This window comes from Nyctereutes procyonoides, unplaced genomic scaffold (assembly GCF_905146905.1).
Source record: "Nyctereutes procyonoides isolate TBG_1078 unplaced genomic scaffold, NYPRO_anot_genome, whole genome shotgun sequence".
NCBI lineage: Eukaryota > Metazoa > Chordata > Mammalia > Carnivora > Canidae > Nyctereutes > Nyctereutes procyonoides.
In genome coordinates, this window is record NW_026575141.1 from 10,223,756 (window position 1) to 10,250,140 (window position 26,385).

Consider the following 26,385-nt stretch of genomic DNA (forward strand, 5'->3'; position numbering starts at 1 on the left):
TCTTAAGAGCATTTTAGTCAACAGAAGTACTTAATGTTAATCTATCAATCTTTTCCTTTAAAGTTAGAAATTTTTCTCTTAAGAAATATTTTCTTGGGCAGCGCAGTTTAGCACCAGCTTGGGCCCAAGGCGTGATCCTGGACCCTGGAGACCAGGATTGAGTCCCACATTAGGCTCCCTGCATGGAGCCTGCTTCTCCCTCTGCCTGTGTCTCTGCCTCTCTCTCTCTCTCTCTGTGTCTCTCTTGAATAAATAAATAAAATTTTAAAAAAAAAAGAAATCTTTTCTTGCACCAAGCTCATGAAGTTATTCTCTTGTGTTCAAAAGGCTACTGTTTATCTTTATTTTTTTAAAAAAAAGATTTTATTCATTTGAGAGAGAAAAAGAGAGAACAGGGGGAGAGGGAAAGTCAGATTTCTCGCTAGCAGGGAGCCCAACAAGGGTCTTGATTCCAGGACCCTGAGATTATGATCTGAGTCAAAGGCAGATGCTTAACCAACTGAGCCATCAAGGCCCCCTAGTATTTACCTTTCATTTATCCGAACTTGATTTTGAGTATAGGGAAAGGAAGAAGGCTGTAACGCTTTTTTTCCTCTTATAGATATCCAATTGATTTTGGACAGCTTTGGTAAATTGCTCTTTTCCCATTTCTCTGCAATGCGCATTTTATAACACTTTTTTTTGTTTATTTTGTTTTTGGAGTTTGATTTGCCAACATATAGTATAACACCCAGTGCTCATCCTGTCAAGTGCCCCCCTCAGTGCCTGTCACCCAGTCACCCCATCCCCCTGCCTACTTTCCTTCCACTACCCCTTGTTCGTTTCCCAGAGTTAGGAGTCTCTCATGTTTTTACACTCTCTCCGATTGTTCTCACTCATTTTCTCTCTTTTTCCCCTTTAATCCCTTTCACTATTTTTTATATTCCCCATATGAGTGAAACCATATAATTTTTGTCCTTCTCCAGTTGACTTATTTCACTCAGCATCATACTCTCCAGCTCCATCCACGTCAAAGCAAATGGTGTATTCATCGTTCCTAATAGCTGAGCATTCCATTTGTAACACTTTTATACAAAAATCCACTGTCCCTCTTTGTGGAGGTCTACCCATACACTCCATATTTGTCTTATTGTATATCTTACCACCAAAAACATGTGTTTCAATACTGTGGTACCATGATAATTCTTGATATCCATTAGAATAAATCCTTTCCGTTTTTTCTCCTCCTTTGAGATTGTATTTGCAATTATTGCCCTTTAAATTTATTTCATACATGAACTAAAGGAAAAAATTGCTCAATTTTCAAATATAAAGAAGTATTTTAGTTAACTTTTATTTCTGACTTCTACATTAATTTCATTGCAACTAGAGATACATTCTGTATGATTATCTGTACAATTGGTGTAATTCTTTCTAATTGTTTTAGAGCTTTCTTGTTGGCCTAGCATGTTCTATATGCACTTGAAAAGAATAAACATTTTGCAGTTTGGTAGGAAGTGGTAGAGTTGGGAGCATGTTCTATATGTATCAATTATGTTAAGTTTATACATCTTTTTCAAAGTTTTATATCCATCCTTGTTTTCTGATTTCCTATTCATAAATGTATTTAAGGAGCACAATAAAATCTCTTTATGAATTTGGATTTGTCATTTTCTCCTCTTAAATTCTTCTATTAAATATTTTATTATGATCTTTCAAGGCTATGTTATTAAGGGCTCAAACTCTTTGAATGGCTTTATCCTCCTGGAAATTAATCCTTTTGATTGCTGTCAAAGGGCTATGGCCACCTTTCTGTTAATATCAGTATAATCTATCATTATTTAATAATCCTTTTTATATTTCATGTATCTTTATTTTTCAACTGTAATTTTTGTAAGCTGCCTTTGTTTGCTTTTTGAGTCGCTATAAAAATGTTTTCTTTTAAATGGAACATTTTTCAACTGAACATCATTATTATTTGAGTTTGTATCAATTGTCTTTGGCCCTGTGTTCAGTTTACTCTGCATTAGTGTCTCCTCTTTTGCCATTTTCATCATTGCCCTCTTTCTCCTGGCATTTCTTGAACTATTCTTTTACTGGCACTTTAGAAATCAGAACCATTTTTCTTTTAAGAGAAATATAGAGCTGGGCCTTGAGTGGGGGGAGGGGCAGAGTGATAAAAAATTTCCAGCAGACTCCCCACAGAGTGCAGAGTCAGAGGCAGGGCTCAATCTCACCACTCTGAGATCATGACTTGAGTGCAAACAAAGAGCCCCTTAATGGTTAACTGTCTGAGCCACCCAGGTGCCCCTTGAAACCAGTTCTAATTCACTTAGTATGTAACCTTATCTAGAACATTGGAAGGAACTTCAAACATTAGTCTCTCTGGCAGTGGATCCCCTCATTGCAAAGTTGCCACCATTTTGTCCTTTTTTTTTTTGCCCACTCTGTTGGCTATTTTCAACTTCATAAAGACAGAAACACACCCATTTTTTTCTGTTTTATCTTTAAACTCCATATTCGCCCTGTGAGATTTATCCATATTGTTGCATGCATCATTAATTTTTTATAGCTCAATGATATTATACTTTATGAATATGCCATCATATATTTAGAGTATCAAATTATTTTTGATGGATATTTTGAGGACATTGTAAAAATATCAATGTTCTGAAGGCTCAGATGATGTTAACTTCTTATAAAGAGGATTTACATTTGCTTTTAGATGGTATCTAGTGGCAAATCACTTTACTCTGAACAAGTTTTTGAGATGCTTGTAATTGGGATTTTAGGACCAGTCAATTTATTTCCAGTTCCCTTATTTTGGGGCATATTCTTTTATAAAGGAAAACATCTGAAAGCGTGGGTAAGAATCATACATCCTCATCATGAGTGGGCATTTGATCATCAGCTTTCGTCCACTAATCCCAATAAAATTGCCAAAATTTCTGCTGTGCTCTCAGTTTCTCAATCTCTTTTAGGAACAGAAGGTATCTCAAGGATCCGTATGACACCAAATGCATTCCGTCCATTTTGCAATGGAACAAAAGTTATTTAAAAATCCACACACACAAAAGTTTCATTACTTGTACTTTAAAATACAGAGGAATGACTTTATGATGTCATACTTCTTAACAGTTGTTATTTCTTTTATGTGTCTTTACAATTTCTTTCTTCTCAACACTAGCCACCATTCACATTTGAAATGAATGAGAATTGCCTATGTTCTACCTGTCATTTTATGTGTCTTGCTCTGCATATAGATATAAAGTTCCAGATTCTCTACTTGACATCATCTTTTCATCAATCCTTGTCCAAATAATTTATTTTTTCCTGTTGCATTCCTATTTTTATCCATTGTTAATAACAGTATTTAATTCATATTGAAAAAGTCTGTCTACCTCATTTTAAGTGCTTTTAAGCCATTTTCATTAGTTATTTTTCTTGACAAAATAGAGTATATTATTGAATTTAATAAGATTAAAGTTTTATTGAAAACTAAAAGATAAAAGAGATTTAATGTAGAAAAATTAAAGCAAGAGTGATAAGAATGAGAAGTGAAATGAATGCAAAATGGTCTGAAAGGGACTTTGAATGGGACGTTAAAGAAATTGTTATGTGGTCTATAAGCTGAATGGTGATGCCTGTTGATGATTCTTAAAAAAAACAATTATAAATAAGAGTAGCTCACAAATTTACTTACAAACAGATATAGGCCTAATTCTAGATCCCAAGAAATTCACATCAGTTTGCAAAGAGATATAGATGTAGAGATATAGAGCTACAAAACAAAGAGGTTTATTTAGTTTTCCATTTTCTCCAGCTGGTGGTTTAAATATAAAGTATGTAGTCTGATTTCCATAAACGGCAGTTACAAATCAGTCTCATTGCGTTAGTGCAATTATGTCATGTATAATGCAGAAATTAGAGGTTTACATAAACATGCAATCAAATGCATTTCAAGAATCAAGAAAACTTATTTAAAAAGTTACTTTTCTTCTTATGTAGTAAGGTATTTAAAACAATTTTTGCTCTCTCAAAACTATTTTTGCTCTCTCAGTCCTCTCAGTTCTTTAGATATGTGAAATCAGATTCTAGTAATACCTACCCTCACCTAATTACTACAAGGATTATTTTAAATAGATTATGTGGAGTGCTTAATATAGTGGCAATCTCTTTGTTACTGGTTCAGTAAATATTATTTGAATTTCAATATAAATATGATCTAAATGCCCAAATTAGGTGTAATTTTTCTTTTCTAAAGATTTTATTCAAATTCAAGTTATTTAACATATAGTGTATTATTAGTTTCAGAGGTAGAATTTAGTGATTCATCAGTTGAATATGTGTTTCAGTTTTCTATCTATGCCACTTAAAATGTGAAGCTGTATCACATCTATAGAAAAACTGATTTTTATTTCAAAATTATAAGCATAATGATTCATGTCAGATTTTTTGTTTTATTATCTAAATAAATAGGTAGGAAGTAAAACTGGGAGCAAATGACAAATCATACTATAAAAGTAATAAATGATGTCCAAAGAGGATATGCAAGATCATCCATTAGACTGTAGAAAAAAATATTAGAAATGTTGTTTCCTGCTACTACTGTTCATGTGTCTACAAGTTTTCTCAGAGGAACAACACTGCTTGGCCATGTGCCATTTGTTTACACAAAATTTACAAGGACTCAAACATCAGAACACATAAACTCAGGGAAATATTCTGAAAATGCAAAAAAAAAGCGAATGTAAAAATAAATTCTGTAATAGAGCAAAAACATTTTTGTGGTTGTTTTTTTAAACAACAGTACAGCTTGGTTTCCCAGTTCTGGACCTTTCTGCCTCAAAATATCTATCAAAGGAACTCATATGTAATTAAATGTATACCATTAAAAGATTTATCAAAACAACTCAACAGAATAATTTGGACAGCCATCATTCAGTTTTTAAATGAATCTGGATTTTCTGTTACACACATTTTATATGCTTTCCTTGTTGTGTGTATTTTACCAATATAGACTTCTCTATTTTTCATATAATATAGAAAAATTCACAGAGGGATTCTTCTATGCATTAGTACATATTTAGTTTTGTTCTATAGGGCCAAATGTGAAACATTTAAAATATTTTTCCATTTACAGCCACATTCTATTTTTTTAATCACTTTTACCTACTGGTTTTTAGAAACCAAGAAAGAAAAAAATCTTGAATCCTTCCTATTTGTTCTTGCATTTTAATATAATTTCTAAAAATTCTATTCAATCTCTGCTTCCAAATATGCCTGACAAGATCCTTGTTTAGTTAAAACTATAATGGAAAACAGGGCTTCAGTCACTGAGATTATTTATAGGTTTTAGAGACTATAAAGTATTCCTATTATCAAAATATTAACATACATATTTTTGAAATAATTTAGAATAACAAGAAGTTGCAAAGACAGTACAGAAAGATCCTGTGTAAACTTCATCCAACATCCTTTACCTTTACATATTATATAAATAGAATCAAAAGGTCACACACTGTGGAATTATATTTATATAATAATCTCAAATGATGGAAGTATAGAATGGAGGATATATATTAGTGATTCCAAGGGTTAGGAATGGTGATTAGAAGGAAGTCGGTGGGGGAGATCCCTGGGTGGCTCAGTGCTTTGGCGCCTGCCTTCGGCCCAGGGCATGATCCTGAAGTCCTGGGATGGAGTCCTGCATTGGGCTCCTTGCATGGAGCCTCTCTCTCTCTCTTTCTCCTCTCTCTCTCTCTCTCTCTCTCTGTCTGTCTCTTATGAATAAATAAATAAAATCTTAAAAAAAAGAAAGAAGTTGGTGTGGTTACAGGGAGGTGGCATGAGAAAGATCATTATGGACAAAGAATAATTCAATATTGTGATTTCAGCAGTGGTCACATGGATCTACACATGTGCTGAAGCTACATAAAACTACGCAGACACCCATGTCAATGTCAATTCTCTGGATTTGAGATTACACTGTAGACACCTAAGATGTAGCCAGGAAGAAACAGCGTGGGTCCATCTGCCACATCTGATTCACCTTCTACTAGTGATAAAAGTTCAATTTACCAGGTACAGAGCTCCCATAAGGTGATATCATCCTTTTAGTGTGGTTGTTGATTACATGGAACTTGTTCTCTAGTGTAAGAAGTAGTGATTTTTATTCACTCAAAAAAATATTCTGGGTATGAATTCAACATTCCTATACCCAGAGCCTCTCAGCTAGTACCTCTATCCAAGGGAATACAGAGTGTTTTGTCCATGAACTTGGTATACTGCATACATCAAACATAAGGCACCCAATTTAAATTTAAAATGTGCAGATCATGCGATACACTGGTGCTATCATCTGTACCACCAAAAGATGCTAGCTCATTAGAGGGATGGAACTGCCTATTGAATTGCAGCTGAAAGGACAAGTGAGATATATTCCCTGTGATCTTCATTAACTTCCTTAGTTTACCAACCATCAGGATGCAATCTGTACTCAAAGTCAAAAACTATTATTCTACCTATGTGGTGCTCCTAATAGATAAAATACCTGGTTCTGGTAACTGAAGTTGAGAAGTAGGAGTGTCCTACTTATAATCTTTCACTATGTGCCACTTGAAGAATTTGTGCTTTCTGTCTCTTGTTCTCAGAAGAAAAGTCACTTCTACTAGAATTTCTGTAAATATTACATTAAATTTTAAGCTTTACCCACTGTCTGGTCACTTTGATCTTCTAATGCAATATAAGAAGTCAGGGAAAGGAGTCACCATTGAGGCAGGAGTAACTGACCTTGAACATCAGGAGACAGACCTTCTGTAACATCTAGGGATAGGAAGGAATATATTTGGCCTCCAGAACATCAGACAGGTACTCCCCTGTCTCTTGTAACTTCTCTAACCAATTACTGCTTTGGAGAAGATTAATGGTAGTCTCATTTTCCCTTCTGTAAATGAGATCCCTCTTTTTTTTTGCTTGAATATTCATAACATCTCTCCATTTACTTAATGTTCAAAAAATGTAGACTATATTTCAATATGGACCATTCTCTAATGATGGGTGCTGACAGCCTTAAAGGTGCTGCTAACTTGTCCTAGTTGACTGCTGAAAGAACCCAATATCTTAAGTGATATTGAATAGAATAGCAGAAAATATAGTTATGCAATTACTTGGTATTTACTAGTTAAATTGACTTGAAAAGAAGCAACAGAAAGAAGCCTTCTCCAACCAGTAATGCTTTAATTCATACTTCAACTCTCAATACTTTACTCATAATTATATTCTTCCTCTTCCTCATCTTGTCATCATTTTTGTGTAGCACACAAGCCTTCCAGATCTTCCCTCAAAGAACAAATTCAATCAGCGCTTCTATGCATCATCAGATCTTAGTTGTATCCTGAGAGTTCTCATTCTCAACATGGTACCTGCTAATGTCAAGGTTACTTGTCTGTGGACCATACTTTGAGTAGCAAAAAAACCTAACTTAGTGGCATGCCACTAATGTTTATTTTAGCTGCACTGTATTTTTTTCAAAATTCCATTCCCATAATTTGAACTACCATTTCCTGGACAACAAGGATTTGAGCTTTAACTAAAACTCACTGTATCTTACTATGTATAGAAAACCCCAAGACTCTACCAGAAAAAGAGCTTAGAACTTATGAATGAGTTAAATGAAGTCGCAAGATACCAAATCAATGCATACAACTCTGTTGTACTGGATCAATCATATTTACAGTTGCACCAAAAACCATAAGATACCTAGGAATAAACTTGACCAATGAGGTAAAAGATCTATACTGTGAAAGCTATAAAACACTGATGAAAGAAACTGAAAAGGATACAAACATCTGGAAAAACATTCCATACCCATGGATTGGAAGAATAAATATTGTTAAAATGTCTATACTTCCCAAAGTAATCTACACATTTAATGCAATCTCTATCAAAATACTAACAGCATTTTTCACAGAACTAGAACAAACAATCTTAAAATTTGTATGGAAACACAAAAGACCCCAAATAGTCAAAGCAATCTTGAAAAAGAAAACCAAAGCTGGAGGCATCACAATTCTGGATTTCAAGCTCAGTTACAAAGCTGTAGTCATGAAAACAGAATGGTATGGGCACATAAAAAGGTACAAAGATCAGTAGAACAGAATAGGAAACTTGGAAATGAAACCACAACCATATGGTCAACCAATCTTCAAGAAAGCAAGAAAGACCATCCAATGGGAAGAAGAATGTTTCTTCAACAAATAATGTTGGGAAAACTGGACAGCAAAATGCAAAAGAACAAAACTGGACCGCTTTCTTAACCAAACACAAAGATAAATTCAAAATAGATTTAAGACCTAATGTAGGGACTGCTGCTGGGTGTCTCAGCGGTTGGGCATCTGCCTTCAGCTCAAGGTGTGATCTCAGAGTCTCGGGATCAAGTCCCACATTGGGCTCCCTGCATGGAGCATGCTTCTCCCTCTGCATGGGTCTTTGCCTCTCTCTCCATGTCTCTCATGAATAAATAAATGCAATCTTTTTTAAAAAGAGCTAAATGTAAGACCTGAAACCATAAAAATCCTATACCATAGGCAGTAACTTTTTTGACATCAGCCATAGCAATTTCTTTCTGGATATGTCTCCTGGGGCAAGAGAAACAAAAACAAAAATAAACTATTGAGACTACACTAAAATAAAAAGCTCCTTTGTAGTAAGAAGGATGGAAACAATTAACAAAACTGAAAGACAACCTATAGAATGGGAGAAGACATTTGCAAATGACACATCTGATAAAGGGTCAGTATCCAAAATATATGAAGAACTTAATTCAACACCCAAAAAACAAATAGTCCCATTAAAAAATGGACAGAAGTCATGAATAGACATTTCTCAAAGAAGAAATCCACGTGGCCAACAGACACATGAAAAGATCATCAAGGAAATGCAAATCAAAACTACAATGAGGTATCTCTTCACACCTGTCAGAATGGCTAAAATCAACAACAAAAGAAACATCAAGTGTTGGCAAAGATGTAGAGAAAATGGCATCCTCTTGCACTATTGATGGGAATGCCAACTGGTGAAGCCACTCTGGGAAACATTATAGAGGTTCCTCCAACAGTTAAAAAAATAGAACTACTCCCTGATCCAGCAATTGCACTACTAGGCATTGACTGAAAGAACACAAAAATACTAATTCAAAGGGATACATGCACCCCAATGTTTATACCAGCATTGTCAACAATAGCCAAATTACAGAAGCACCTCAGATGTCCATTGATTGATGAATGGATGAAGAAGATATGGTGTATATATATTTACAGGAGAATATTACTCAGCCATAAAAAAGAATTAAATCTTACCATTTGCAATAACATGCATGGAATAGAGAATATTATACTAAGTGAAGTAGGTCAGTCAGAGAAAGACAAATACCATATGATTTCAGTCATATGTGGAATTCAAGAAACAAATAAGCAAGCAAAGTAGGGGAAAAAGAAGAGAGAGACAAACCAAGAAACTCTTAACTATAGAAAACAAACTAGTAGTTTCCAGAGGGGAAGTGGGTTGGGGATGGATGTAATGGGTGATAGGGAATAAGGAGAGCACCTGTGATGAGCACCAGGTGCTGTATGGAAGTGCTGAATCACTATATTGTACATTTGAAACTAAGGATATGGAATTCAACTAAAAGTTTGAAAAAATGAAATTAAAAAAATAAAACAGCATATTTTAGATTTTTTCTCTCAGAGTCCATTCTTTCTGATGTCTGACTTTAAGTCTCAGGTTCTTTCCTGAGTTATAAGATCCCTCTTCTTTTCCAATCTGTCTCATCTGCTTGATTTTTTTTTTTTTTGCTACCACAGTCAAGGTATTGACATTGATAGGCAAGATACAGAACATTTCCATCACCATCAAAGTCTCCAATGCTGTCTTTTAGTGTCACATGTACTTCCCTTCTCCCCTCAGCCTCCTCTTAACCACTGGCAACAATTAATTTGTCTTCTATTTCTCTGAGTTTCTAATTTCAAGAACATCATATAAGTGAAGTAACACAATCTTTAACTTTTTCAGAATGGCTTTTTCCCCCCTTGGCATAATTCTCTGGAGATTTATCTCAGCTGTGGCATGTATCACTAGTTTGTTTCTGTTTATTGATTAGTAATATATCATGGTATGGATATGCCACAGCTTGTTTAACCATTCAACCAATGAAGGACATTTCTCCGGTGCCTAGTTTTGGGATATCATAAATAAAGTGGCCATAAACCTTGCATGTATTTTTGTGTCAACATAAGCTTCTATTTCTCTGGGACAAAAACCAAAGAGGGCAATTGCTTTGAGTGCCACTGCAATCCCTGTCTGTCTCCAGAGGGAGTCTTAGCTCCCTGTAAGACCTCCACTGATACGGGGTTTCACCACATTGCTTCTTGGGCCTGATATTCCTAGCTTGTCTAACTTCTTTCCATCTTCCATTCTTTTCTATGTTTGTTTTACATATAATGTCCAGAGGTTTTAGTTGTAATTAGCTGGAAGAATAAGAGAAAGAACATCTACTATATTTTCTCAGAAGAAAAATGCCTTATTTATTTATTTTTAATTCTGTTACAACTCTGCGCTCCTCTTAGTTGGAGGCCTACTTAATCTTTTGATCAATTATGTGCCCTCACAGTTCATATGTGTTTCCCAGTGCATTCTGAGTCCACTGATCCTGTTTTCCCATGTGTCCATTTCCCTCAGGATAAATTAATCATCAATGACTATTCTATTTTACTGATCTCATCCACATTCACAGAGAAGTAGATGGTGAGATGGCAAAATAGTAACAATACTCAGTAATTCCTTCTACTCTAGATACAACACAGGCCTGCAGGCTGCCGGCAAAGTTCCTATGGGTCTTGGTATGCAGCTTTGTATTATCAGTTCAGCTACTTAGCCTCTTGAAATATTTAGAGAAGCAGCAGAGACCAGAGGCATTCATGGGAGAAGAATATTATTCCTATAGATGTTTACTTCTATTTCTAAATCCATTTCTCAAATGCTGTACTTCCATAACTGGTTTTGTATATTCATTCTGCACATATACAGCATGGATATTTCTAGACTTTCCTATAATTTCTGCCTATTGAATCAATATTTTTCTGAGCAGAAGGCTATTTCATATGTTAACATAAAACTTCCAGTTTTTTAAAGGAACTCTAATCATAAAAATTCAGACATCATAGTGGCTTATCTGCATTTACATTTTTTTCAGTGCATGTAGAGAAATCCCAGACTGTGAAACCATGGTCTGAAAGGGTTTCTTAGTAGTGGTCTCCCTATTTTCCTGTGACTTGCCCTTATTGCCCACTCCACACTGTATGCTGTAGAGCCTCATCAACCATATTTGTGATGGCCTTGTATCTAGTTTTATATCTCTGCTGCTACAGTTTTTGAACCTTCTGCCCCACAGCAATGAAATGGGCTCCATCTGTGATGACCATCTTTCCCACTGTTCATCATTATCTCTAGCCTTCACTCTTTCAAATCTGGGGATCCTAGTATGATTTTCTTGGATTTACACTTCTTTTCTATTTTGTGCCCTTTCCTCTTAACAACCCCAATGTCACTTTCATCACACTGTCCTATTTACAGAGGTCCAGGCCCCACATGCTAAAATTCTCTTAGCTAATTTATATTTACTGAAACTGCTTCACTAAGAACCCATAATAAAGTTGCTGCCATGGTTTGGGGTTATTTCTGAGATTAGGAGTTTCTTTTTAAATCAATTTCACACTCATTTTTCTAGAAATCTCTTAGTAACCTATTTTTAAACATGTAAGATTTAAAATGTATTTATAAAACTAAGATCCTATTTTGCATACTAGCTCTTATAAGGTAAAATACATTGAGTGTTTAAAACTGAGTTTAGTGACTATTTTCAGACTATAACTCTGAGGCAAATGATGTTATGCTGGATGGAGATAATTCTGCTGTGTTGATGCTCACTGTTTGCCTTAGTTTCAGAGAATGTATGAACAAATGAAAATGAAGACTAGGAAAGCTGGCTGAAACCCTGACATGCCAAGTAGCTAGCAAAGTTTTCTTCAATGCATATTCCTCTGATTATTCATAATTCAAAAGAATTATACTTAGGCTAGCTACTGTTGGACAGTTTTAAAGTCGGGGAACAGACTCCAGAATGCCTACTTTCGAAATAGCATATGTCTTCATGAGCAGTGCACACTATTTTCATTTTGGATTTTCAAGTCTCAAAGGGAGCATCTGTTTATGGAAGTCCATCACGTGTGTACAAGTTTAATCACAAGGAATGCTGGGAAATGGAGTCAGAGGAGTCTAGAAAATGACAAGAGATATGCAAAAGACATTTTTGCAAAATGCTACTTTTATGCTGTACTATCTTCCAATGTCTGATAAACTTTCCAAAGAAGTTTTCACTCATATATAGATTTTTATATATTAATTTCTATGAGATTCTCATGACTGGATGACTTAAATATAATATCATTTATTCAGGCAGGCCCTGAGTGGTAAAAAACTGAAGGGACCTTTTTTTACTACCTATATAGGAAGACACTTAGGTTGGACACAAATGGCTTCCTGTATCTGATTGAATCTGTGCAGCATTCAGATCATGATCTTTCCTGTTCTGGGGCAGTGGAAATCAACCACTCAGACTTCACTGTTTAAATTTCACTGCCATCAAATTCACGTAAGGTTTGTAGCTTGTGCAGAGGTCTGTGTTTGTGGAGACTATTATAATCTGATTGGAAATGTGCCATGGATCAAACCAGACTATACTACACTGTCCCAAAATATATATATATATTTACATCCACAGTTGGTATGAAATTATAGCAAAATAAGAACAATTTTAAAAGTTGCAAGTATATATCATATTCATCAGAGAAGCAAGGGAAAACATGTAACAGATTGGTCTACTTCAAATGAAGAAACAAATAGGAAGCCTTAACTTTGAGAATGAGCTATGGAAGTAGAATTCAGAATTAATTATGATAAGCAGTAGACCAATTATCCTTCAAATTAAATTAGGATTTCAGCACTAGTGAACAAAAGGCAGACACTAATTTAGATTTTTTTACACCTCAATTTTAACGGAGGTTGAGAAGAATGCTGAAAATCTTCAAATCAATAGGATCAATTTCCCTGCCATTTTCTTCTCCCCCATCAGTGATAGAAGTGTAGATACCAAGATAAGCCAAATTTTATTAGTTTCTACAGGCACTGTAAAAATAATAATATGAATATAGAGGGTGTTTTTCTTAAAAGCCAACTCACAGCTTTTTATGAAATCATCCCCATGCTTTGCAAGTCAGTTCAGTTCTTATCTTTAGGACAGGACGTGGCAAATATGTTGCAAATGTAACCACTGTTTTGGTTTATAATTTCTCTATCATATCTGATCATAAACCTAAAGTAAACTCTCCCAATGCTGAGTTTTCACTGCAGTTATTATTTGTAAAATTAGTATTGATTAATTAACTACTTCTATGTAATATGCCTTCTACTCCTAAAATCGTAGAAAGATAAACTGGGAAAATGTAAATTGTAGATATCAAAGAATATGGATGTTATGTTTTAACACAGTTTTCTCATTAGCTTTTAGCTGCTGTTAAATAGTTGTTTTTGTTTTGTTTTATGTTTATTTCATGGCTCAGAGAGTATATTTACCAAATGGAAATCTACACACCCTAAGAACTGTCAGCTTACAAAATTTGAAAGAATGCAATACTTAGCCCTATATTGACAAAAATGATCTTGGTAAGCACTACAGCTAAGTGTTCCAGGAAAAAAAGAGTACATTTTTTAATGCAATAATTGTTTTTGCTTTGGGATGAGAATATTTTTTTAATGGCACCATTGTTTACTATGGATATTTTGATTTAAATATAACATTTCCCTTAGCAAAGAGAATTGCTACATCATAAATCAAGACAAGGTCAGTCTTGACTGGCAGAAAATTAATCTCATTTTACACAGAAGTCAATAAGAATTGAAGGGATATAATTAATATAATGCTAATTCCTCAGTTTGGTCTGCCTGACTTTAGATTAATTAAAGTCCCAGGATCATTCCAACTCTAAAAGAGCTCTTGCAATTTTATGGTCTCTGAAGGGCAGAATAAAGCATGAGCTAGACCATACAACAAGTTGCTTCAAGTTGCTCTCTCCTTAAAAGAAGCCTCAAATTTCAGAGTACACAGGTCCAGCAAGGCATGATTCTATTACCAGAACAAAATGAAACATTAGGTTGAACAACATGAAATTGCCAGTATTTTACCATTCTGCACCTAAAAAAAATACATATGGTAAGACTTCATATTGATTTTTAAAAATGTTTTTAGAGCATTTAAAAGAGATATGAAATCAAAGTGAAGTATAATCTTCTCTCTATAAATACTCAGGACCATCAGCAATGAATAGAATTATGTAAACTAAACATGTACAAAAAATGAAACTTTTTGAGGCATGGAGCTGCTTTGATAGTGAAAAGGAGCATAAATTTTTATGGAAACATAATTTCAGTTAAGTAGGACTTACTCTCATTACATAAAAAGGTAGTCTTTTAAGTAAGCAGTCAATTATTAATAGTTTTTACATATTGACTTATACTTTGGCACGTTTCTAGAATCATTTCAAGGGATCGGTCATGAGTTTTCTATGAGCCAACGTGAAAAGGGAAACCATGGAAATGACTCATGTCACAGTGTCCTTCCAACAGAATCCCTTAGGAGATGTAACATTATTTTGCTTATAAAATCTAGTGAGGGCAGCCCGGGTGGCTCAGCGGTTTAGCGCGGTCTTCAGCCCAGGGTGTGGTCTTGGAGACCTGAGATCGAGTCCCACATCGGGTTCCCTGCATGGAGCCTGCTTCTCCCTCTGCCTGTGTCTCTGGCTCTCTCTCTCTCTCTCTCTCTCTCTCTCTCTCTCTCTCTCTCATGAATAAAAAAATAAAATATTTTAAAAAAAAGATCTAGTGAGGTAATGACCAATTACTTACATAAAATTCAGAAAGTGCATTGTAACATTAAGAAGAGCATGGTCAACATGGCACAAAGAAATGCAAAATTGTGAAATGCAAATAAACATATTTTAGTAGTAATTTTAGTTGGAATTAGCCTAGGATATAACTGTAATGTAACTGGTTTCAATAAAAATAAAATAAGTAGTAATTATCCATTCACTATTTAAGTTATTAATTAATTTATTTATTCCACACATATTTACTGAAGAGTTCAAACAGTACAGGAAGTATTCTAAGTGCTGGGTTGCCTTCTCTTATAAAACTGACACTCCGTACTACAGGATTACCTATGAGCTCTGTGGTTTAGAATAAGATACAATATCCCCATACATAATTTAGTTATAAGACAACAAGAAAAAAATCCAACAACTTCTTTCCTGCCCCACTACAATTTCCTTAGAAAGCACTATCAGCTCTTATGTAGACTACTGCAGGAAGATCCTGACGCCCTCATATAGTCCTCACAAAACTGCCCAATATATTTGAAAAATATAAACCAAATATTTTCCCTACTCTGTTCAAAACTCTGCAATGTTTTTCCCTATCTCACTGACCATTGAAGATTTTATCATGGCTTACAATGGATAACCTTTGCTGTGCCTTGGAACTAATTTACCATAGTTCTGTCCTTGATTGAGTATCCATTATTCCAGGTGTCTTACTTATTCCTCAAACATGACAAACATGCTCCTACTTCAGGACCTTTGCCCTTATTCTTCCCTCTGCCTAGAATACCCTCTCATCAGGTATCCAAAACACTCAGACCCTTACTTTTTATTAAATTCAACTCAAAAATGTTTTTACTAGAGGCTTTCCTGATCACTTTATATAACATAGTCCTGGGGACACCTAGGTGGCTCAGTGGTTGAGGGTCAGCCTTTGGCTCAGGGTATGATCTCCAAGTTATGGGATCGAGTCCTACATTGGGCTTCTTGCATGGAGCCTCCTTCTCCCTTTGCTTATGTCTCTGCCTCTCTCTGTGTGTCTATCATGAATAAATAAATAAAATCTTTAAAAAAATAGTCCTGATCTCAGTTATACACTACCTTACCCTTATTACTAAATCGTGTGTTATGTTTAACGCAAACTAACATGAACAACTCGTGTTTTTTTTGAACTTGGAGTCACATAAATAAAACAAATTAAATATTGATATATGGAACATATTATGAATGCACTCTGATGCTGATATTTAGTTTCTCTCTAGGGGTCTGCTGAAATCCTTATTCAGCATTAAAAAGAAACTATCACTTTGCCTCTAGCTTCTGGATGCCTTTTTATCCAAGTTCACTCAATCACTCCCTCTTGTGCATGACCACCTTGTTCCTTACATTATCAATTTTTTTATTTGTTTCTGGTCACCTATTACCATTTGCAGAAGTCTTAGTTTTGCATCAGCATCTATGTGAAGCTCCCTTTGAGTACAGTATTTATCAATTTATTTCTGTGGCATTATGCTTTTCCAATAGATTACGCAAAATTCTGCTGGTTTCTATTCAACAAGAAACCTCTGTTACATATCAGACACTGTCCAAATATTGGAGATATACAGAATAGTACACACCGGCAACAATCAAGTAGATAAAAACTAAGCTCCACCTCCTGAAAGATAAAGTACCAAAGAATTTATGGACATATTTTAAAACTTCTACACGAATAAATATTTAAAGACAAGGATGATTTCAATATAAAGTATAGGAACTCCTCTCTGACCATAAATGATTTGAAAACTAAAACCAGAAAAGTAAAGGAGCTTTCCTGGGGCATCTATCTGTTAAAAAGATCTAGAGGATCATTATGGAATATACTTGTAAACTCATTTCCCAGCCTCTCTTGTAATAATCTCAGTCATGTGACTATCCTGACCAATAAAAAATGAATGAAAGTAGTATGTTTCTCATGTCAATATGATCAATTATCCATTATGTTCTCTTTCTTCCTCTCCCTCCCCTGTGTGGCTTGCTGATAGCAAAAAGTTCCAAAATATTAGTCATGTGATCAAAGAAGTTTAGATTCCAAAATCACCATTCAAAGAACTGCCCAGGAACTGCTTAACTAGCACTGGACTTTATCTTAGTGAAAAAAAAATACACTTTTATGGTGTCAAGTCTCTGACATTTGACTCCATCAGTTATAATAGACTAGTTTATTCGTGCCAAATAACCCAGAAATTTGTACTTTGAAGTGGTGTTCATTTGCACTCTGAAGTGGTGTTTTGTTTTTCTCTGATGAAAACAAATGTGGCAATGGTCGTAAACTTTTTTTTAAAAAAAGATTTATTTATTTGAGAGAGAGAGAGCATGAGTGGGAGGGACAGAGGGAGAGGGCATGAGAATCTCAAGCAAATTCTGTGCTGAGCACAGAGTCTGATGCAGGGCTCAATCCCAGGACTCTGAGATCATGACCTGAGTCCAAACCAAGAAACAGATGCTTAACTGACTGTGCCAGCCAGGCACCCAGATCAGTAAAATTGTTTTGCGAAGGGCCAGCTTATAAATATTTCAGGCTTTGCAGAGTATATGGTCCCTGTTTTAACTACTCACAACCTTATTTTCAGCATAGACAGTACATAAATGAATATAGCTATCTTCTGATACCACTTTACTTACAGAAACAGGACAAATTACAGACAGTAATTTGCTGAACCATGGCTTACAGTATGAAGGGAATTGATAATGAAGGATGGAAATGTTGGAATTGATGTTATACAGTAGCAAAACATGTAGCAAAACTCTTGCTGGCATTATATAGAAGGCCATCCATGTGACTAGGAAGTTAAGAAATCCGACAAAAGTCATTTTAAAATCCCAGCACTAGTATGCACTTACTCATAGTGGCTGAATGCAACAACAGATAGAAAGATAAGAGGCTAACAAAAAAAAAAAAAAAAAGAATGAGTCATTCAGCAAGTAAAAATGAAAACTAGAGATTTCAAGACCTAGAAAAGTTGAGTATTTTCATATCCCAACAGAAGAGGTTAGATTTTAAATGGCTTGTTTTTAAAGATTTTATTTATTTATTCATGAGAGACACACAGAGAGAGGCAGAGACAAAGGCAGAGGGAGAAGCAGACTCCCTGCAAGGAGCCTGAAGTAGGACTCGATCCGGATCCGGGAATCACACCTTGAGCGGAAGGCAAACGCCTAACCCCTGAGCCACCCAGGAGCCCCAGACTTTAAATGGCTTTAAGCAACCAAGTGCTAGAAAAGTTTCTCACTTGTACAGAGTTAGTCAAGGATTATAAAACCAGATTAAGAGAGTGGCTTTCACATTGACATCTTTAGAGACACCACTGGGTTGAGGAAGGAATATTTGGACCAAAAAAGCAAAATGGAATTGGCTGGAAGCACATATACAGGTGCTTAGTAAAGTTTTGTTTATTTTTGGTACTTAGTAAATTTTTAAAAGATGTATATTGCCAAGGAAATTATAAATGAAGAGTAAAAATAGCTTTGGGGTAATTACAGAGAATGAAGACTGTAGTAAAATATCTCTCCAAATCTTTTCCCAGAGACAGGATGAATCACCGTATTGTGCACCTGTAAAAAGCCATGCAAAATCACACCCTGAACATTGCTTTAAGATAGAGAATGCAAAGTTACTATGAATAAATAAGAAAAGCACAAGGCTATCAGTGCTGCAGTACCATATGCGTCCATCCATCCCTATGTGTCTCAGAGCACTACGGCAAGCAAAAGCAGGAAAAAAAAAAAAAAAAAACTGTGCAAAAATAGAAGAGGGACACTGGCTAAGGAGCCCGAGACTGAGTAGAAGCAACCACAGGCAAGATCAAATCTACACTAACGTTGAACATACGGGGTACTGGGGAAGAAAAAAAAAAAAAACAGCTCACACAGAAAAGTGAACCATTTTCAAGTACATGTTCTTAAAGAGCCAAAAGGACAGATGCAACATTGAAAGGGATGAAGAAGAAAACAATAAACAGTAGCAGAATTAGACTTATCAATACAGAGAACAAACTTATGGTTGCCAGAGTAGAGGGGGTGAAGGGCTGGGGGAGATGAGTGATGGAGAGTGGGAGAGGCAGGTTTCTAGTTATGGGAGGAATAAGTCATGGGGATAAAAGGTACAGCATAGGAAATGTAGTTGATGGTATTGGAATGACGTCCCATGGGGACAGATGGGAGCTACACTTGTGGTGAGCACAACATCACGCACAGACTTGTTGAATCTCTCTGTTTTTCATCCGCAAATAATTCAACATTTTTTGTCAACTATGCTCAAAAAAATAATATAAATAAATAATACAAAGAGACAGACTCCACTGCAGGCATGCAATTTTAAGAGGTAAGTGATTTAAAGAAGCATGCTTTGTAATCAGGGATTGTAACTTTACTGAGTTTAATGGAATAATCAAGGGAACAATATGATAATGAGTCTTCATTATAGGGCACTCACAAGTTCATTCAGTGACCCTAACTTTCAAATGAACATTGCTGTCTTTGTGGGAGACAAAATTTTTGGTTTGTTTAGATAAACTTTCCTATCACTTGTGTGGGGGAAGGAGCATAATTTAAAAAAAGAAAACACAGGGCACCTGGGTGGCTCAGTGGGTTAAGCATCTGCCTTTTGCTCAGGTCATGATCTTGGGGGTCCTGATATCCAACCCTGAGTGGTGGGGTGTGGGCTCCCCACCATCTGCACATGCTCTTTCTCAAGTAAATAAATAAAAATCTTTAAAGAATTTTTTAAAAGAAAACAATAAAAACAGTATTCCAAACATATAACTTCTGGGGATGAAAAGGACAAAAGGAAGGGAAAAGTGTGCTCTGACAATTAGATGGTAAAAGGGAAAACAAGAATATGTGAAGATGTAGGGTCCTCCAAGTCAAAAGGGACTCACCTATCCTTCACCACGAAATCAAACAAAGTTACAAACTTCCAATTATAAAATAAGTAAGAAAAAAATAAGTAAGTCACAAGGATGAAAAACACATCATTGGGACTATAATCAATATTTTAATAATCAATATTTTAATAATGTTATATGGGGACAGATGGTAACTATGCTTATTGTGGTGAGCATTTCCTAATTTATAGAGTTGTCAAATCATTATTCTGTCCACCTGAAACTAATATAACAGAGTTTGTCAGTTATACTTCAGTTGAAAATCTTAAAAAATGATATTTAGAAAACACTGCTAAGTTTTGAGTTCTTTGCTGGACTAAAGAAAATAATGTCATTAAAAGAAGAAGCATGTAAAATAAAAAAAATAAAGAATAAAGAATCATGTAAAATATTTGGATATCATTCAAGATAAACTAAGAAAAGTAAAGTCTACAGAAATCTATTGCAGAAAATCATTAAGAGGACAGAGAATGCACATCCTGTAAAAATGGCAACTATAACAAAAAGCACGTCATTTTAAATTATAATTCAGTTGAAAATAAACTGATCAGTCCTAAAATAAATGTGAATCAGCTAATCCATCTATTAAGAGAAAAACATTTTCAATCTGGCACACACATAGGCTCACAAAAACATGATCATAATATTCCCAATATTAAAAAGGAAACCAGCAAATAAAATCTGACAGAATTTACTTTACAATTTAAGGGACTAATATCTATGATCAGAATTTTCCCTTTTGTTCTCTCACTGAACCTTGTAGTTGCCTTTTCATAATCAGGAACTATAGCTCCATTACATTTCATCAAGTAACCAGGAGAACAATAGGAGAGTGCATGTTCATTTCAAGGCTATTCCCAAGCTAGTTCAGCAGGACTATTTTCAACTGAGCACTGGTGTCTTTGGGGGAGACAAAACATTTTTGATTTATTTAGACGTATTTTCCTGTCTCATCCAAGACTTGTGAGATTCAGTCTCCATATGTGTTTTCACCTCCCTTTCTGCACTATGCCCAATCACAAATGTTCTGTTTTTGTTATTTATCTCGCTAACCCAGTTATATATGTCCTTCCATCTGTCATTAAAATAACACATTTATTTAGCCTTCTTCTTCAGTGATGTCTCAGTCATGCTGGCGTTGGTGTTGTAATAGTTCTGGTTTTCTTTTCTGATCTGAACTCTTAGAAAACACATTCGCAATATTTCTGATGTTGAAAAGTAAACTAGCATTGCCTCTTACAAAGTACAGTAGTTAGTCCATAGGCCAAGTCAAAGAATGTCTGCTATCATTCTCAATTACTACACACCTACATTGTGCACTTATATCACAATATTCAAAGTGATCCAACAAGGGATAATCATTATAAAGTGCCAGTCATGGTTGTCAATAGCAGACATCAGAGACCAGTAAAGCATCTTAGGCTTACGTTTACCCTACTCCTTTTTGAAGTGGTTTTCAAAAAAAGGAAAACCTACAGCATTCTTTCATAAGTAAGATTTTGGATCCTAAACAAACTCACATGTACCTGTTTAACAGCATGCAACACACAGGGGAGGGGGGAAGACATTAGACGAATGGAGAATTCCTTGTGTATAGGACACAGAAAAGCACAGAAATGTTGCCACATGACACAGCTCCCGGGCAAGTGAGCAGTTCCACATGGCTACCATGAGTTCCAGGTGCTAGAAAGTTCACAAGAATGTGAAAACACTACAACAGCCAAACAGCCAGACCCCTCAAGAAGAGGGAGCAGAGTGGATGTGGGTGATGGTGACTGACAGAGCCTCAAAGGTGCCCGTCTAAAGCTGGAAAGCCAAGCAGATACCTGCACTCCACATTAACACTGCATACCGGTAATATGGGGATTTATACAGATATTTCTTCTAATCTCAAGGGGATCATGAAATAATATTGCTAACATTTTCCTCCCTTTTCAGAGCATAAATTAGTAATTCTCCCTGGCATATTATTTCCTCAAGTCAATTCTAATTGCTATGGACAGCATAGAGGGTGGAAGCAGCATGTATAGAGCTGGGCAGGAGATCAAGTTCCTTATGATGAAAGCCTAATAGTATCCTACAACCTCAGAGGAAATCAGTTGCATGCCAGTGATGTGGAAAGAAATGTTTAATGAAGCTGTCAATGCAGTAGTCAGACGAATGTGTAGATCTCTAGTGCTCTGCCATGTTCCTGGACATTGCAGGCAACTCCTCTGAAGAGCTTCTGGTATTAAAGGGGAATGGTTTTTGTAAATGTTAACTATTTTTTGCAGTTAATCTTGGGCATAGATTATTTAATAATATTAATTCCATCAGATTACTTTCTGTCAAGTTTCTAGGAGAGCTTGAAATGCAACAATTGACTTCACAAGATGCTCCACCATTTTGCTTATTTAAGACTATATGCTTTAACTGTGACCACAGAATTCATTTACTTGGCAGAGATAATTTTATTAGCTAGTCATTATATTCTAATTTAAAAAGCTTTAGTACGGGCACCCAGGTGGCTCAGTTTACTAAGCATCCGACCATGATTTTGGCTCAGGTCATAATCTCATGGGTCATGAGATCAAGCCTAGCCTCTGCTCTGCACTCAGTGAGGAGTCTGCTGGAGATTCTCTCCCTCTGCCCCTCCTCCCACTTGCACACATGCCCACACACACTCTCTCTCTCAAATAAATAAATCTTTTAAAAATTCTTAAAATTAAAAGCTTATTAAAATTGCTCATATTTCTCTGAATGTACTCAAGTCTCTGATTGTTATACATCAATCTACCTGCCATTTGACACTGATTCACTACCATTTATAGAGTGTCTATTTGATGGTGCCTATTTCATATACATACACATATATAGTCATATATATACTTACATGTTCTAAGTATCAACAATCATTCGCTATTGATTAAATGGTATTGAAAGCTCCCATTTCTATACTGAATGAAAATATTTCTCCCCATCAATTTGGTGAGTAGGGAAACACAAAAGCTGAATGTGGAAGAAAAAGGAAACAGAGGAGGGCCAGGACTTCTTGTAGACTAGTAAACTCTAGATGCACTGAGGTTGTCCCAACCTCATCTTACGTTATCACACAGTATGTCATCCTCAAAAATTATAAAGCAAAATGGTTAGTTGGTGTGAACCTGATATAGGTATCAGTCTTAAGAGTGTAGCCCCTACTATATTACTCCTGTTGAAAGTGTTTTATAATTCACATGGGCTGGTAATAGCCACACATATCAATTCCAGGAAGCCCAAATAAATGCTAACTGTTCAGATTCAAGCCAGCCTGCCACTCTGCAGCTCTGCTGGTTAATTGAAAATTTTATATAAGTTCCTCTTTGCCTTTGTTCCCCCACTTTTATTTTATTTTTAATTTTTTTAGTATTTCACCTTTATTTTAAAATTTTTTTCAGTATAGTTGACACATATTACGTTAGTTTTAAGTGTACAGCATAGTAATTCAATAACTCTATATGTTATACTATGCTAACCACAAGTGTAGCTACAGTCTCTATACAATTTTACTATAAAACCATTGACTGTATTCCCTATGCTGTACCTTTTATTACTGTGACTTACTCATTCTATAACTGGAAGACTGTCTCTTCCACTCCCCATCACCTATTTTGCCCATCCCCTCATACTCTTCCCACTGTACCACATCCCCCCCCCCAAACCATCAGTTTGTTCTCTGTATTTATAGATCTGATTCTGCTTTTTGGTTGTTTATGCATTTGTTTGTTTTGGTTCCACACGAGTAAAATCTTTCGCAGTCTGACTTACTTAACTTAGTATAATACCCTCTATGTCCATCCATGTTGTTTCCTCAATTTTAAATGGAAATTATGATAGCACTTGCTTCATAATATCGCTTTTAACATTAATTAAGATGATACACCTAAAATACTTCCAACATTACCTGGTACAGGATAAGTTTTATAAAGCATTAGGTTTCTATGATTAAGACATAATTAAAATGCTATAAACAGTTGTATATCATCCTATAAACTAAGAAGGATAATCAAGTTCCTAAAGGTAATTCCAACAATAACTCTATTAATCTGTAATATTTATAATCTATAAGAGGTTTTTTGTTTAATAAAATCAGATAGGTGTGCTCACAGAAAAGTGAATGACTGGTTCACACCCCAATTTCTTCCAGCTTTTCTGGGCATTATGCCAATAAAATAAACATGTTTGTTTCCTTTTGTTTTGCTTTATTTCACTTTGAGTAGTGGCTTCCTTTTGTTTCATTTATCATTTATTTTATTTTTGATATCTTAAGAATTTCCCCTGGCAAGAACCAGCCACAGGATATGTAAAGTCTAAGTACATTTCTCTGTAAAGTGCTAAGTGAATAGTCTAAGTACTATAAATCTTATATCAAGGACCTCTCCACTTGCCTACGGTGACTGAAGATAAATAGAATTGGGAAAATTTTGGGCAATGAGTACTCTCTAGACTGGTCTAAATTCCATAGCATATTAGACATCATAAGTCAATAAAATTTCTTGAGATTCCATAGGTTTAAAGATCTTATCCTTTCTCTGTATTCTTTTATATTACTCTTGGTACCTGGGAGTCAAAGGTTACGCTATGAACAGATCATAGTATCTGTGATATGCTCCAGAATGTATATCAGTTCTGGAAATATTCCAGAATAGCATCACCCCCTATCTCAAATTACTTCCTCCCCAATTATCTTTCTTATGTAGATAACTCAAAGTCTATTATTAATAAGTTATTTCCTTAACCTAAAAACATCCCTAGTCTTTAAAATTTCTCTAATCAAAATGTAAATGCTTATGTAAACTTAAGTGATCATTTCTGATTTTAATGTTCATTGATAAAAACAAATTACCAGTGTACACTTTACATTTATTATTTAGTACATGCTGGTGATGGAGATCCTGTAGGAATGAGCCACAAAACAATTCATCTGGATTAGAGTAAAAAAAAAATCCAGTCAATTAGATGGGCACCAAGATAAATATTCCAAATATTTTTTTTGCCTGAAGCTGGCATCATTTGCCAATTATTTAATTCAAATTATAATCAAAATTATAATTTAATGATAATGTATTATTCATTGCTGTATTACTAGGGTCTAGCAAAGGGCCTCATTTGTAGTAGGAACTCAATAAATATTTATTAAAAGCTGAATGAGTGAGTGACTGAATAAATTAATAATTAGAGCAACCAGATTTTAATTGTTGCACTTGCAGTTTGACCTGGATTCAGGTTTAAACTTTATTAGTTCCTCAAAAGCAGTTACAATTTCCCTTAGTAAAGTATAAATCTCTTGATTTCTGCTTCTTGCCAAAATGGAATAACAGGGACAAAGTATAAATGTAACAAAATAGGTACAAGATCTGTATGATCAAACTGCAGCATGCTAATCAAAGAAATCAAAGATCTAAATAAAGAGAGAAATACTCCAGTTCGTGATAGAAAGACTCAATATTGTTGACATGTTAGTTCTTCCCATTTTGATCTATAGTTTCAATACAATCTCAATCAAAGTCCCAACAGATTATTTCTGGATACAGACAAACTGATTACAAAGTTTATATGGAGAGGCAAAAGACCGACCCAGAATAGCCAAAACAATATAGAACAGAGTCAGAGGACTTCTACTACCCAACTTTCGCATTTACCAAAAAAGCTAGTTATCATGACAGTACAGTATTAGGAAAAGAATAGACAAATAAAAACATCAAACGGAACAGAAAACCTAGAACTATACCAACACAAATAGTTACTTGATCTTTAACAAAGCCAATTCAATGGAAAAAGCATAATCCTTTCAATAAATGATGTTCAAATAACTGAATATATATATGCAAAAAAATGAGTATAACATAGACCCCATGCTTTCCACTAAAATTGACTCAAAATAGATCACAGATATAAATGTAAAACTATAAAACTTTTAAGAGATAACAGTGAGAAAAAAATCTAAGTGACTTTGCATTTAGTGATGAGATTTTAAGTACAACACCAAAGAATGATCCATGAAATAAAAAATTGACCATCTGGGGATCCCTGGGTGGCGCACTGGTTTGGCGCCTGCCTTTGGCCCAAGGCGCGATCCTGGAGACCCGGGATCGAATCCCACATCGGGCTCCCAGTGCATGGAGCCTGCTTCTCCCTCTGCCTGTGTCTCTGCCTCTCTCTCTCTCTCTCTCTCTCTCTCTCTGTGTGTGTGTGTGTGTGTGTGACTAAATAAATAAAAAAAATTGACCATCTGAACTTTATAAAAATTAAAAATTTCTTCTCTGCAAAAGATACTGTTAAGAGAATGAAAAGACAACCACAGATTGTAGGAACATATTTACATAGCAATTATCTGATAAGTGTATTTAATCCATAATATGCAAAAAGCTCTTAAAACTCAACAACTAGAAAACAAACAACCAAATTTTAAACAGGGCAAAAGATATGAGCACATACCTCACAATAGCACAATATGTGCAAATGGCAAGTAAATA